Source organism: Zootoca vivipara, chromosome 2 (genome assembly GCF_965207765.1).
Source record: "Zootoca vivipara chromosome 2, rZooViv2.hap1.1, whole genome shotgun sequence".
In the NCBI taxonomy this organism is placed as follows: Eukaryota; Metazoa; Chordata; class Lepidosauria; order Squamata; family Lacertidae; genus Zootoca; species Zootoca vivipara.
Window position 1 is genome coordinate 18607357 of NC_142584.1, and position 13202 is coordinate 18620558.

General features: G+C 50.5%; 1 protein-coding gene across 2 annotated transcripts in view; it reads left to right on the forward strand.

Annotated features, from left to right (window-relative positions):
• LOC118079595 (tubulin alpha-1B chain) overlaps positions 1 to 13202 on the forward strand; it is a 120611-nt gene that overhangs the window by 77682 nt on the left and 29727 nt on the right. The gene's annotated exons all lie outside the window — the stretch shown is intronic.

Here is a 13202-nt window from a genome sequence, read left to right on the forward strand (position 1 = left end):
AGAATTGCAGACACAGGGAAAGCAAACTTGCCTTAATCCTCGTCACTTCAAACAGCACAGCTTTCCAGCTTGGCTTCTTCACTGCCTCACCCCTGCCTGTCTCTGCCACACTTGTATCAAGGGTATCCAAAATGCAGATATTACTGATTACAATTCCCATAAGCTGTTTTTGGACTACACATCCCATCATCCCTGACCACGGGCCCTGCTAGCTAGAGATATAATGGGAGTAGCAGCCCAACAACAGCTGGAGACCCAAGTTTGAGAAACCCTGTCGCAAGCCTTGATCATTGGTTATTCCAGTTGGGACTGATGGGAGAAAAGCAACAGCTGACAAGTACTACGGTATGTTTGCTACCCCTGAATAGCGGCTTCTGCGACTTGGGCATACTACGGCAGTATGTAAAGTCAGGGGACCAGAAGAACCCCCATATTCCACCACCAGCCCATAATTTGAGCACTGCTAGTGCAGAGGAATGATCCAAAGTTTAGCTTAATTTATTTTATTAAAATGTGTGCATCCTCCTACTACAATTCAGGGTGTTCAACCTCAGAAGGCTACCGCAAAGCTCTTGCAGTTTATCTCCCGTGTAGTCACAGATGCAAACACAGACAATTCCTATCTGCTGGAGTTTTTACTTTTAAAGGTTATTTACCTAGCTACAATTCTGGAAAACGATCACCCTGGTGTGTTATTCCCATTGAGTTCAGCGGGACTTCCTTCTGAATGGACATGTATGGGATTGTAATGTATTCTGCATTTTTTTAAAAAAACAACAAACAAACCCTACCATTTCTGCTCCTCTGACACAGAAGGGAACAAATGTTTTAAATAAATAATGAAAAGGAAGTAAGACGCGGAGTGAAATTGGAGATGGGAAAGCTGAGAAGAATAAACTCACATGTGCTGTGAAAAATGTCCAGCCCAAAGATTTACACCAAGTCAACATGCTTCAAATGAAAAGAAGAGATGTCAAAAAGAGGAAAATTGTTTTCAGCATAATAATAATAATAATAATAATAATAATAATAATAATAATAATAATACTCCACCTCTCTGGCTGGGTTTCCCCAGCCACTCTGGGCAGCTCCTAACAGAATATTACAAACATGATAAAACATCAAACATTAAAAACTTCCCTAAACAGGGCTGTCTTTTATTTCTTTTTCAAAAGCAATAATTGCAAGAGAGTATTAAAAAAACAAAACCCATGCTATAATCTAAATTTAGGGATAATATATGATACTTCCAAATACTGTAGCAAACTTACCCCCATTAGCTTTGGTGATATGGTTTTATTTGTGGCAGATAAATACTTCATTATTTGCTCTCAAGAGTGTGTAGAGTTCTAGCATGTTTTCCAAAAGTATTGTAAAACGATGCTAGCATAGACTGCTATTGCTACACATTTCAACAAATTTATTCACGTATAGATGGCTTTAAATGCAATGCCATGCTTAGGGACATATGAAGCTGCCTAACACCAAGTCATATTACCTACACTGGCTGGCAGCAACTTTTCCAGGGTTTCAGACAGGAGGTTTCAGACAGATGGCGGGATTTGAACCTGGGACCTTTAGCATGTAAGGCATGTGTTCTGCCCCTAAGCTATGGCCCTTCCCAACCCCACATGCCACCAGCAGACTGGGATAACGGGGCTGTGCTAAAAATCCTTGAGCTTATGCGGAACGTTTTTAAAGAATTATGTGAACCATGCTCATTATTGCTATTAACTTTGGTTGATGAAGCAACGTCACTCACTGGATATATCCATTTGACAGTTCTGCCTTTTGCATGGGTAAATACAAATATTACCCCAAACTAGTATCGAATCACACTATTTTTTCTTTGGGAGGGAAGATTGCTGATTCTTTGTGAAGTGCCATGCACACAGATGGGCACAACGTAAATGCAGTGGTACCTCGAGTTACAGACGGTTCAGGTTACAGACTCCGCTAACCCAGAAATAGTACCTCGGGTTAAGAACTTTGCTTCAGGATGAGAACAGAAAATGTGCGGCGGCGGCAGCATGGCGGCAACAGAAGGCCCCATTAGCTAAAGTGGTACCTCAGGTTAAGAACAGTTTCAGGTTAAGAACGAACCTCCAGAACGAATTAAATTCTTAACCCGAGGTACCACTGTCAATATAATAATTCTGCCCTGCCTTTACAGTGATGTTGCAATGGTATATATGAAGTGCTTTGAGCATTCGAGAGAAAAGACCATATAAATGAGCATATTGGGGGATGCCACCCAATTCTCAGAAGACTTGTGTTTAGCAATATAATAATAATAATAATAATAATAATAATTTATTATTTATACCCCGCCCATCTGGCCGGGTTCCCCCAGCCACTCTGGGCGGCTTCCAAAAAAAAACAGAAATTCTAAAATACAGAAATCCATCAAACATTAAAAGCTTCCCTAAACAGGGCTGCCTTGAGATGCCTTCTAAAGGTCTGGTAATTGTTCTCTTTGACCTCTAGTGGGAGGGCATTCCACAGGGTGGGTGCCACTACCGAGAAGGCCCTCTGCCTGGTTCCCTGTAACTTGGCTTCTCGTAATGAGGGAACCGCCAGAAGGCCCTCGGAGCTGGACCTCAGTGTCCGGGCAGAACGATGGGGGTGGAGACGCTCCTTCAGGTATACCGGACCGAGGCCGTTTAGGGCTTTAAAGGTCAACACCAACACTTTGAATTGTGCTCGGAAACGTACTGGGAGCCAATGTAGGTCTTTTAGGACCGGTGTTATGTGATCTCGGCGGCCGCTCCCAGTCACCAGTCTAGCTGCCGCATTCTGGATTAGTTGTAGTTTCCGGGTCACCTTCAAAGGTAGCCCCACGTAGAGCGCATTGCAGTAGTCCAAGCGAGAGATAACTAGAGCATGCACCACTCTGGAGAGACAGTCAGTGGGCAGGTAGGGACTCAGCCTGCGTACCAGATGGAGCTGATAAACAGCTGCCCTGGACACGGAGTTGACCTGTGCCTCCATGGACAGCTGTGAGTCTAAAATGACTCCCAGGCTGCGCACCTGGTCTTTCAGGGGCACAGTTACCCCATTCAGGACCAGGGAGTCCTCCACACCCGCCCGCCTCCTGTCCCCCACAAACAGTACTTCTGTCTTGTCAGGATTCAATCTCAATCTGTTAGCCGCCATCCATCCTCCAACCGCCTCCAAGCACTCACACAGGACCTTCACCGCCTTCACTGGTTCTGATTTAAAAGAGAGGTAGAGCTGGGTATCATCAGCATACTGATGGACACCCAGCCCAAACCCCCTGATGATCTCTCCCAGTGGCTGCATATAGATGTTAAAAAGCATGGGGGAGAGGACAGAACCCTGAGGCACCCCACAAGTGAGCGCCCAGGGGTCTGAACACTCATCCCCCCCCACCACTTTCTGAACACGGCCCAGGAGGAAGGAGCGGAACCACTGCATGACAGTGCCCCCAGCTCCCAAGCCCTCTAGACGGTCCAGAAGGATGTTATGGTCGATGGTGTCAAAAGCCGCTGAGAGATCCAGCAGAACAAGGAAACAGCTCTTACCTTTGTCCCTAGCCCGCCGGAGATCATCGACCAGTGCGACCAAGGCAGTTTCAGTCCCATGATGAGGCCTGAATCCTGACTGGAAGGGATCCAAATGGTCCGCTTCTTCCAGGCGTGCCTGGAGTTGTTCCGCAACCACTCGCTCAATCACCTTGCCCAAGAATGGAAGATTTGAGACTGGGCGATAGTTGGCCATATTGGCCGGATCTAAAGATGGTTTTTTAAGAAGCGGTTTAATAACCGCCTCTTTCAGCGGGTCTGGGAAGGCTCCCTCATGGAGAGAAGCATTTACCAACCCGCGAAGCCCATCGCCCAGCCCTTCCTGGCTAGCTTTTATAAGCCAGGATGGGCAAGGATCAAGGAGACAGGTGGTTGGTTTCATTCGTCTAAGCAGCCTGTCCACATCCTCGGAGGTAACAGATTGAAATTGATCCCACAAAACTTGACTAGACAGGACTCTAGCACTCCCCCGCCCCGGCCCTGCTCCCACGGTGGAGTCTACCTCTTCCCGAATCTGAGCGACTTTATCTGCAAAAAACTTTGCAAAATCATTGCAGGAGATCATGTGGCCCGTACTGGGCCCGGATGGAGCAGGTGGTTCCGCTAAATTGCGAACCACCTGGAAGAGTCTCCTGCTGCTGTTTTCTGCAGATGCGATGGAGACAGTGAAGAAGGTCCTCTTCGCCGTCGCCATTGCCACTTGGTAGGCTCGAAGTTGAGCTCTAGCCCGTGTCCGGTCTGATTCAAAATGAATTTTCCGCCACCGGCGCTCTAGCCGTCTCAACGACTGTTTCATTGCCCTCAGCGCCGGGGAAAACCACGGGGCTGTCCGGGCTCCATGCAATCTGAGAGGGCGCTTCGGAGCCAGACAGTCAATAGCGCTGGTTAACTCCGCATTCCAGCGGGCCACCAGGGAATCAGCTGAAAGGCCATCGACATGGGATAAAACATCCCCTACCACTCTTTGGAAGCCAATTGGATCCATTAAGTAGCGGGGGCGGACCATCCGAATCGGTCCCACCTCCCTGCAGAGGGAAAGGGTTGCGGAGAAGTCCAGTTGCACCAGAAAGTGATCTGACCATGGCACTTCTTTTGTTTCGCTTTTACTTAATGTCAGATCACCAACATCCATAGAGGTAAACACCAAGTCCAAGGCATGTCCGCGGCTATGAGTTGGGCCAGACTTATTCAGGGACAGCCCCATGGTGGCCATGCTTTCCACGAAGTCCCGAGCGGCTCCTTGTAAGGTCGTGTCGGCATGGATGTTAAAATCCCCTAAGACAACCAAGCTAGGTGTCTCCAGGAGCACATCCGACACGACCTGAAGCACCTCGGGCAGGGAATCCTTGGTGCAGCGGGGAGGTCGGTACACCAAAAGGAATCCTGTACTGCCTCTATTGCCCAACTTCCAGAACATGCACTCAGAGAACTGGGTCTTCCCAATAGGACGCCTGGTGCAAACTAATGACTTCCTAAAAATCACTGCAACCCCCCCTCCCCGCCCAGATGGCCTGGGTTGCTGTGCATAAGAGAAACCTGGTGGGCAAGCAGCGCCAAGAACGGGCCCATCGGCTTCCTCCAACCAGGTCTCTGTCACACATGCCAGGTCAAATCCTCCATCCACAATCAGGTCGTGAATGGCGGTGGTCTTATTCATCATCGACCTGGCATTGCACAGCAGCACCTTCAGGTCATGTGGGTATCCCTTGCTGATTCCAATATCCGTCCGGTCAGGACCAGACCTGGAGGCAGGGATAGTCCTCAGACAACGACTAAGTCTGCCTCCTCGGTAATGACATGGTCTGGTCTTAGCGTAACTCCTCCTCCTACCCGTGACCACTGAGATCGGTTGTTCCAGTGCACACCCCCCTGTGGAATCTGCCCCAGCCATTTTGCTTGCTGGGACCCCCTCCCGGGCAGCCCTGACCCCTCCCCTTAAAAACAAAATAAACCTCTAAAAAACAGCCAAGAACTCAACAAAAGAAGAACACAAAAAAGACAATAAAACAATAAAACCAAAAACAATAAAAATTACAAATACACTAAAATTTAACAGATTCCCACCCCCAACTAAAAATCCCTCCCACCTACCACCCCAAACACAATAAAACAATAAAACCAAAAACAATAAAAATTACAAATACACTAAAATTTAACAGATTCCCACACCCAACTAAAAATCCCTCCCACCTACCACCCCAAAGAAGATAAAAACATTAAAAATTCTTTAAAAAGCATTTTAAAAAGGACTCTGTGCTGTTTCAAGTTCCCCTGGGCAGCACCAGCAGCAGAGCGGCGGCAGCAGTCCTTTATGAGGCCTTCCAGGCCCTGCCCTAGACCAGGTGGAAGGAGGCAGGGACAGGGCCTGTGGGCACTCACAGCAGGAGAGAGTCCTGGGCAGCACCAGCAGCAGAGCAGCGGCAGCAGTCCTTTATGAGGCCTTCCAGGCCCCGCCCTAGACCAGGTGGAAGGAGGCAGGGACAGGGCCTGTGGGCACTCACAGCAGGAGAGAGTCCTGGGCAGCACCAGCAGCAGAGCAGCGGCAGCAGTCCTTTATGAGGCCTTCCAGGCCCCGCCCTAGACCAGGTGGAAGGAGGCAGGGACAGGGCCTGTGGGCACTCACAGCAGGAGAGAGTCCTGGGCAGCACCAGCAGCAGAGCAGCGGCAGCAGTCCTTTATGAGGCCTTCCAGGCCCCGCCCTAGACCAGGTGGAAGGAGGCAGGGACAGGGCCTGTGGGCACTCACAGCAGGAGAGAGTCCTGGGCAGCACCAGCAGCAGAGCAGCGGCAGCAGTCCTTTATGAGGCCTTCCAGGCCCCGCCCTAGACCAGGTGGAAAGAGGCAGGGACAGGGCCTGTGGGCACTCACAGCAGGAGAGAGTCCTGGGCAGCACCAGCAGCAGAGCAGCGGCAGCAGTCCTTTATGAGGCCTTCCAGGCCCCGCCCTAAACCAGGTGGAGAGAGGTAGGGACAGGGCCTGTGGGCACTCACAGCAGGAGAGAGTCCTGGGCAGCACCAGCAGCAGAGCAGCGGCAGCAATCCTTTATGAGGCCTTCCAGGCCCCGCCCTAGACCAGGTGGAAGGAGGCAGGGACAGGGCCTGTGGGCACTCACAGCAGGAGAGAGTCCTGGGCAGCACCAGCAGCAGAGCAGCGGCAGCAGTCCTTTATGAGGCCTTCCAGGCCCCGCCCTAGACCAGGTGGAAGGAGGCAGGGACAGGGCCTGTGGGCACTCACAGCAGGAGAGAGTCCTGGGCAGCACCAGCAGCAGAGCAGCGGCAGCAGTCCTTTATGAGGCCTTCCAGGCCCCGCCCTAAACCAGGTGGAGAGAGGTAGGGACAGGGCCTGTGGGCACTCACAGCAGGAGAGAGTCCTGGGCAGCCCTAAACCAGGTGGAGAGAGGTAGGGAAAATATGGCTATAAAGAAAATATATAAAGAAAATATGGCTGCTGGCACCCACAGTCATGGGGTGGGGCTGACCTGGGCCCCCTCAACATTTTATTCAAGTTGGCATCCTTGCACCCTAGCAATGGGAGACTGGAGGAAGCTATAAAATGTTTAGTAGGCGAGAATTGTCCCAGGCGAGCAAGCAGAGGGCAGGAAAAGAGAAAATGATATTAAAAGGGACACCCTAGTTAAAGACCACACAGTTGCAATTGTACTTAATAAGGTGAGGTTGCAGTACTAGGTTGTATGGGCAATCTATCCAGAAGATAAGTTGTTTATCGAGGAGTTAGTGACCTAACACGGTTGCCCTTCCTGTCTCTGTTCCTTCCTCTTCTCTCTTGTTAAGTTGTTTGATGAGAACAGCCTTTAATGTCCTAATCAATTGGGAGGAAGTGATAGTGCTAGGCAATAGTGGAGAAAGGTGGGGGGCGGCCCGCCCCTTGTGTCATCCCTGAGGGGGGTGATATCGCCATCGGCGGTGCCCCCCCAGGACACGTGCCACCCCTGGCGTGCCACCCTGGGACGCTCCCTGCCACTAGCGCACCCCCTTGGAACTGCCGGTGCACCGCCGTGGGTGGCTAGCGCTGCCCCTGTGGGTCACTCAGGGTGCCGGAGCAGCTAGCTCCGCCTCTGGTGCTAGGTAGCTTCTTTGTTGTTGGGCACTGTTTTGAGAAAGTGAAGCATTGAGGGTGGGGCTAATGAATAATCTGTACATAGCAAGTCGGGCAAGCCACACAGGCTAGTTACCTATAAATCGGATGGTTTTGGGCAGAGTTTTTAGGACAGGCTCGTGCACGGACTGACAGCCGCGGGGCCATGCACACTGAGGCTACCTGGGGGAGTCACTTCGCCGCTTCTTGAGGGCTTGCTTGGTGTGTATACAGTGGTACCTCGGGTTACAGATGCTTCAGGTTGCAGACGCTTCAGGTTACAGACTCCACTAACCCAGAAATAGTACCTTGGGTTAAGAACTTTGCTTCAGGATGAGAACAGAAACCACGCGGCGGCAGCGCGGCGGGGAAGAAGGTAAAACGCGGATCTACACGGATCCTCATGGATCCTCCACTTTTTTTAAAACAACTCCAACAAATCCAGTGTCATATCACATCTGGAAGCCACGACTACAGACTGGACTATAAAAAACGTGGATCCAAAACTTTGCTGCCCTGCAGCAACACAAAAACGTGGTTCCGAGGCACGGATCCTCATGAATTCATATGATTTTTATATAGAAACAAAATAAAACCACCATAATACTCTAGACCACATCTTAGTCTATAGGCACCACCAAAAAAATCACGCACCCACTGTTTCGTGTGGTCGCAATGGCACAAAAACGTGGTTTTGAAGCACGGATCCTCATGGAACCCCACGCTTTTTGCATGGGACCCCCCCTAATTCACCCTCAAATCACATATCATGCCCAGGGGTACAGCCTGCACCACAAAAATCAAGGATCCACAGCTTCCTGGCGACACCGTGGCCCAAAAACGTGGTTTTGAAGCACGGATCCTCATGAATCTTCACCTATTTGCATGGGTCCCCCCCAAATTCACCCTCAAATCACATATCATGCACAGGGGTACAGCCTGCACCACAAAAATCAAGGATCCACAACTTCCCGGCGACACCGTGGCCCAAAAACATGGTTTTGAAGCACGGATCCTTACGGATCCTCATGAATTCATATGATTTTTTCATTCAAATTAAAAAAAACCACCATGATACTGTAAACTATGTCTTACTCTGTAGGCAGCACCAAAAAAATCACGCACCCACTGTTTCGTGGGGTCGCAATGGCGCAAAAACGTGATTTCGAAGCACGGATCCTCACGGAACATCACGCTTTTTGCATTGGGCCACCCATAACTCACCCTCAAATCACATATCATGCCCAGGGGCACAGCCTGCACCACAAAAATCAAGGATCCACATCTTCCTGGCGACACCGTGGCCCATAAACGTGGTTTTGAAGCACGGATCCTCACGGATCCTCACGAATCTTCACCTATTTGCATGGAGCCCCCCCCCCCAAATTCACCCTCAAATCACATATCATGCCCAGGGGTACAGCCTGCACCACAAAAATCAAGGACCCACAGCTTCCTGGCGACACCGTGGCCCAAAAACGTGGTTTTGAAGCACGGATCCTCACGGATCCTCACGAATCGTCACCTATTTGAATGGAGCCCCCCCCCCAAATTCACCCTCAAATCACATATCATGCCCAGGGGTACAGCCTGCACCACAAAAATCAAGGACCCACAGCTTCCTGGCGACACCGTGGCCCAAAAACGTGGTTTTGAAGCACGGATCCTCACGGATCTTCACCTTTTTGCATGGGGCCCCCCAAATTCACCCTCAAATCACATATCATGGCCAGGGGTACAGCCTGCACCACAAAAATCAAGGATCCACAGCTTCCTGGAGACACCGTGCCCCAAAAACGTGGTTTTGAAGCACGGATCCTCACAGATCCTCACGAATCTTCACCTTTTTGCATGGCCCCCCCAAATTCACCCTAAAATCACATATCATGCCCAGGGGTACAGCCTGCACCACAAAAATCAAGGATCCACAGCTTCCTGGCGACACCGTGGCCCAAAAACGTGGTTTTGAAGCACGAATCCTCACGGATCTTCACCTTTTTGCATGGGGCCCCCCAAGTTCACCCTCAAATCACATATCATGCCCAGGGGTACAGCCTGCACCACAAAAATCAAGGATCCACAGCTTCCTGGCGACACCGTGGCCCAAAAACGTGGTTTTGAAGCACGAATCCTCACGGATCTTCACCTTTTTGCATGGGGCCCCCCAAGTTCACCCTCAAATCACATATCATGCCCAGGGGTACAGCCTGCACCACATAAATCAAGGATCCACAGCTTCCTGGCGACACCGTGGCCCAAAAACGTGGTTTTGAAGCACGGATCCTCACGAATCTTCACCTCTTTGCATGGGCCCCCTCCAAATTCACCCTCAAATCACATATCATGGCCAGGGGTACAGCCTGCACCACAAAAATCAAGGATCCACAGCTTCCTGGCGACACCGTGGCCAAAAACATAGTTTTGAAGTACGGATCCTCACGAATCTTCACCTTTCTGCATGGGGCCCCCCCAAATTCACCCTGAAATCACATATCATGCCCAGGGGTACAGCCTGCACCACAAAAATCAAGGATCCACAGCTTCCTGGCGACACCGTGGCCCAAAAACGTGGTTTTGAAGCACGGATCCTCACAGATCCTCACGAATCTTCACCTTTCTGCATGGGGCCCCCCCAAATTCACCCTGAAATCACATATCATGCCCAGGGGTACAGCCTGCACCACAAAAATCAAGGATCCACAGCTTCCCGGTGACACCGTGGCCAAAAACATAGTTTTGAAGTACGGATCCTCACGGATCCTCACGAATCTTTGCCTTTCTGCATGGGCCCCCTCCAAATTCACCCTCAAATCACATATCATGCCCTGGGGTAAAGCCTGCACCACAAAAATCAAGGATCCACAGCTTCCTGGCGACACCGTGGCCCAAAAACATAGTTTTGAAGCATGGATCCTCACGAATCTTCACCTTTTTGCATGGGCCCCCTCCAAATTCACCCTTAAATCACATATCATGCCCTGGGGTACAGCCTGCACCACAAAAATCAAGGATCCACAGCTTCCCGGTGACACCGTGGCCAAAAACATAGTTTTGAAGTACGGATCCTCACGGATCCTCACGAATCTTTGCCTTTCTGCATGGCCCCCCTCCAAATTCACCCTCAAATCACATATCATGGCCAGGGGTACAGCCTGCACCACAAAAATCAAGGATCCACAACTTCCCGGCGACACCGTGGCCCAAAAACATGGTTTTGAAGCACGGATCCTTACGGATCCTCATGAATTCATATGATTTTTTCATTCAAATTAAAAAAAAACCACCATGATACTGTAAACTATGTCTTACTCTGTAGGCAGCACCAAAAAAATCACGCACCCACTGTTTCGTGGGGTCGCAATGGCGCAAAAACGTGATTTCGAAGCACGGATCCTCACGGAACATCACGCTTTTTGCATTGGGCCACCCATAACTCACCCTCAAATCACATATCATGCCCAGGGGCACAGCCTGCACCACAAAAATCAAGGATCCACATCTTCCTGGCGACACCGTGGCCCATAAACGTGGTTTTGAAGCACGGATCCTCACGGATCCTCACGAATCTTCACCTATTTGCATGGAGCCCCCCCCCCAAATTCACCCTCAAATCACATATCATGCCCAGGGGTACAGCCTGCACCACAAAAATCAAGGACCCACAGCTTCCTGGCGACACCGTGGCCCAAAAACGTGGTTTTGAAGCACGGATCCTCACGGATCCTCACGAATCGTCACCTATTTGAATGGAGCCCCCCCCCCAAATTCACCCTCAAATCACATATCATGCCCAGGGGTACAGCCTGCACCACAAAAATCAAGGACCCACAGCTTCCTGGCGACACCGTGGCCCAAAAACGTGGTTTTGAAGCACGGATCCTCACGGATCTTCACCTTTTTGCATGGGGCCCCCCAAATTCACCCTCAAATCACATATCATGGCCAGGGGTACAGCCTGCACCACAAAAATCAAGGATCCACAGCTTCCTGGAGACACCGTGCCCCAAAAACGTGGTTTTGAAGCACGGATCCTCACAGATCCTCACGAATCTTCACCTTTTTGCATGGCCCCCCCAAATTCACCCTAAAATCACATATCATGCCCAGGGGTACAGCCTGCACCACAAAAATCAAGGATCCACAGCTTCCTGGCGACACCGTGGCCCAAAAACGTGGTTTTGAAGCACGAATCCTCACGGATCTTCACCTTTTTGCATGGGGCCCCCCAAGTTCACCCTCAAATCACATATCATGCCCAGGGGTACAGCCTGCACCACATAAATCAAGGATCCACAGCTTCCTGGCGACACCGTGGCCCAAAAACGTGGTTTTGAAGCACGGATCCTCACGAATCTTCACCTCTTTGCATGGGCCCCCTCCAAATTCACCCTCAAATCACATATCATGGCCAGGGGTACAGCCTGCACCACAAAAATCAAGGATCCACAGCTTCCTGGCGACACCGTGGCCAAAAACATAGTTTTGAAGTACGGATCCTCACGAATCTTCACCTTTCTGCATGGGGCCCCCCCAAATTCACCCTGAAATCACATATCATGCCCAGGGGTACAGCCTGCACCACAAAAATCAAGGATCCACAGCTTCCTGGCGACACCGTGGCCCAAAAACGTGGTTTTGAAGCACGGATCCTCACAGATCCTCACGAATCTTCACCTTTCTGCATGGGGCCCCCCCAAATTCACCCTGAAATCACATATCATGCCCAGGGGTACAGCCTGCACCACAAAAATCAAGGATCCACAGCTTCCCGGTGACACCGTGGCCAAAAACATAGTTTTGAAGTACGGATCCTCACGGATCCTCACGAATCTTTGCCTTTCTGCATGGGCCCCCTCCAAATTCACCCTCAAATCACATATCATGCCCTGGGGTACAGCCTGCACCACAAAAATCAAGGATCCACAGCTTCCTGGCGACACCGTGGCCCAAAAACATAGTTTTGAAGCATGGATCCTCACGAATCTTCACCTTTTTGCATGGGCCCCCTCCAAATTCACCCTTAAATCACATATCATGCCCTGGGGTACAGCCTGCACCACAAAAATCAAGGATCCACAGCTTCCTGGCGACACCGTGGCCCAAAAACGTGGTTTTGAAGCACGGATCCTCACGGATCCTCACGAATCTTCACCTTTCTGCATGGGGCCCCCCCAAATTCACCCTGAAATCACATATCATGCCCAGGGGTACAGCCTGCACCACAAAAATCAAGGATCCACAGCTTCCCGGTGACACCGTGGCCAAAAACATAGTTTTGAAGTACGGATCCTCACGGATCCTCACGAATCTTTGCCTTTCTGCATGGCCCCCCTCCAAATTCACCCTCAAATCACATATCATGGCCAGGGGTACAGCCTGCACCACATAAATCAAGGATCCACAGCTTCCTGGCGACACCGTGGCCCAAAAACATAGTTTTGAAGCACGGATCCTCACGAATCTTCACCTTTTTGCATGGGCCCCCTCCAAATTCACCCTCAAATCACATATCATGCCCAGGGGTACAGCCTGCACAACAAAAATCAAGGTTCCACAGCTTCCT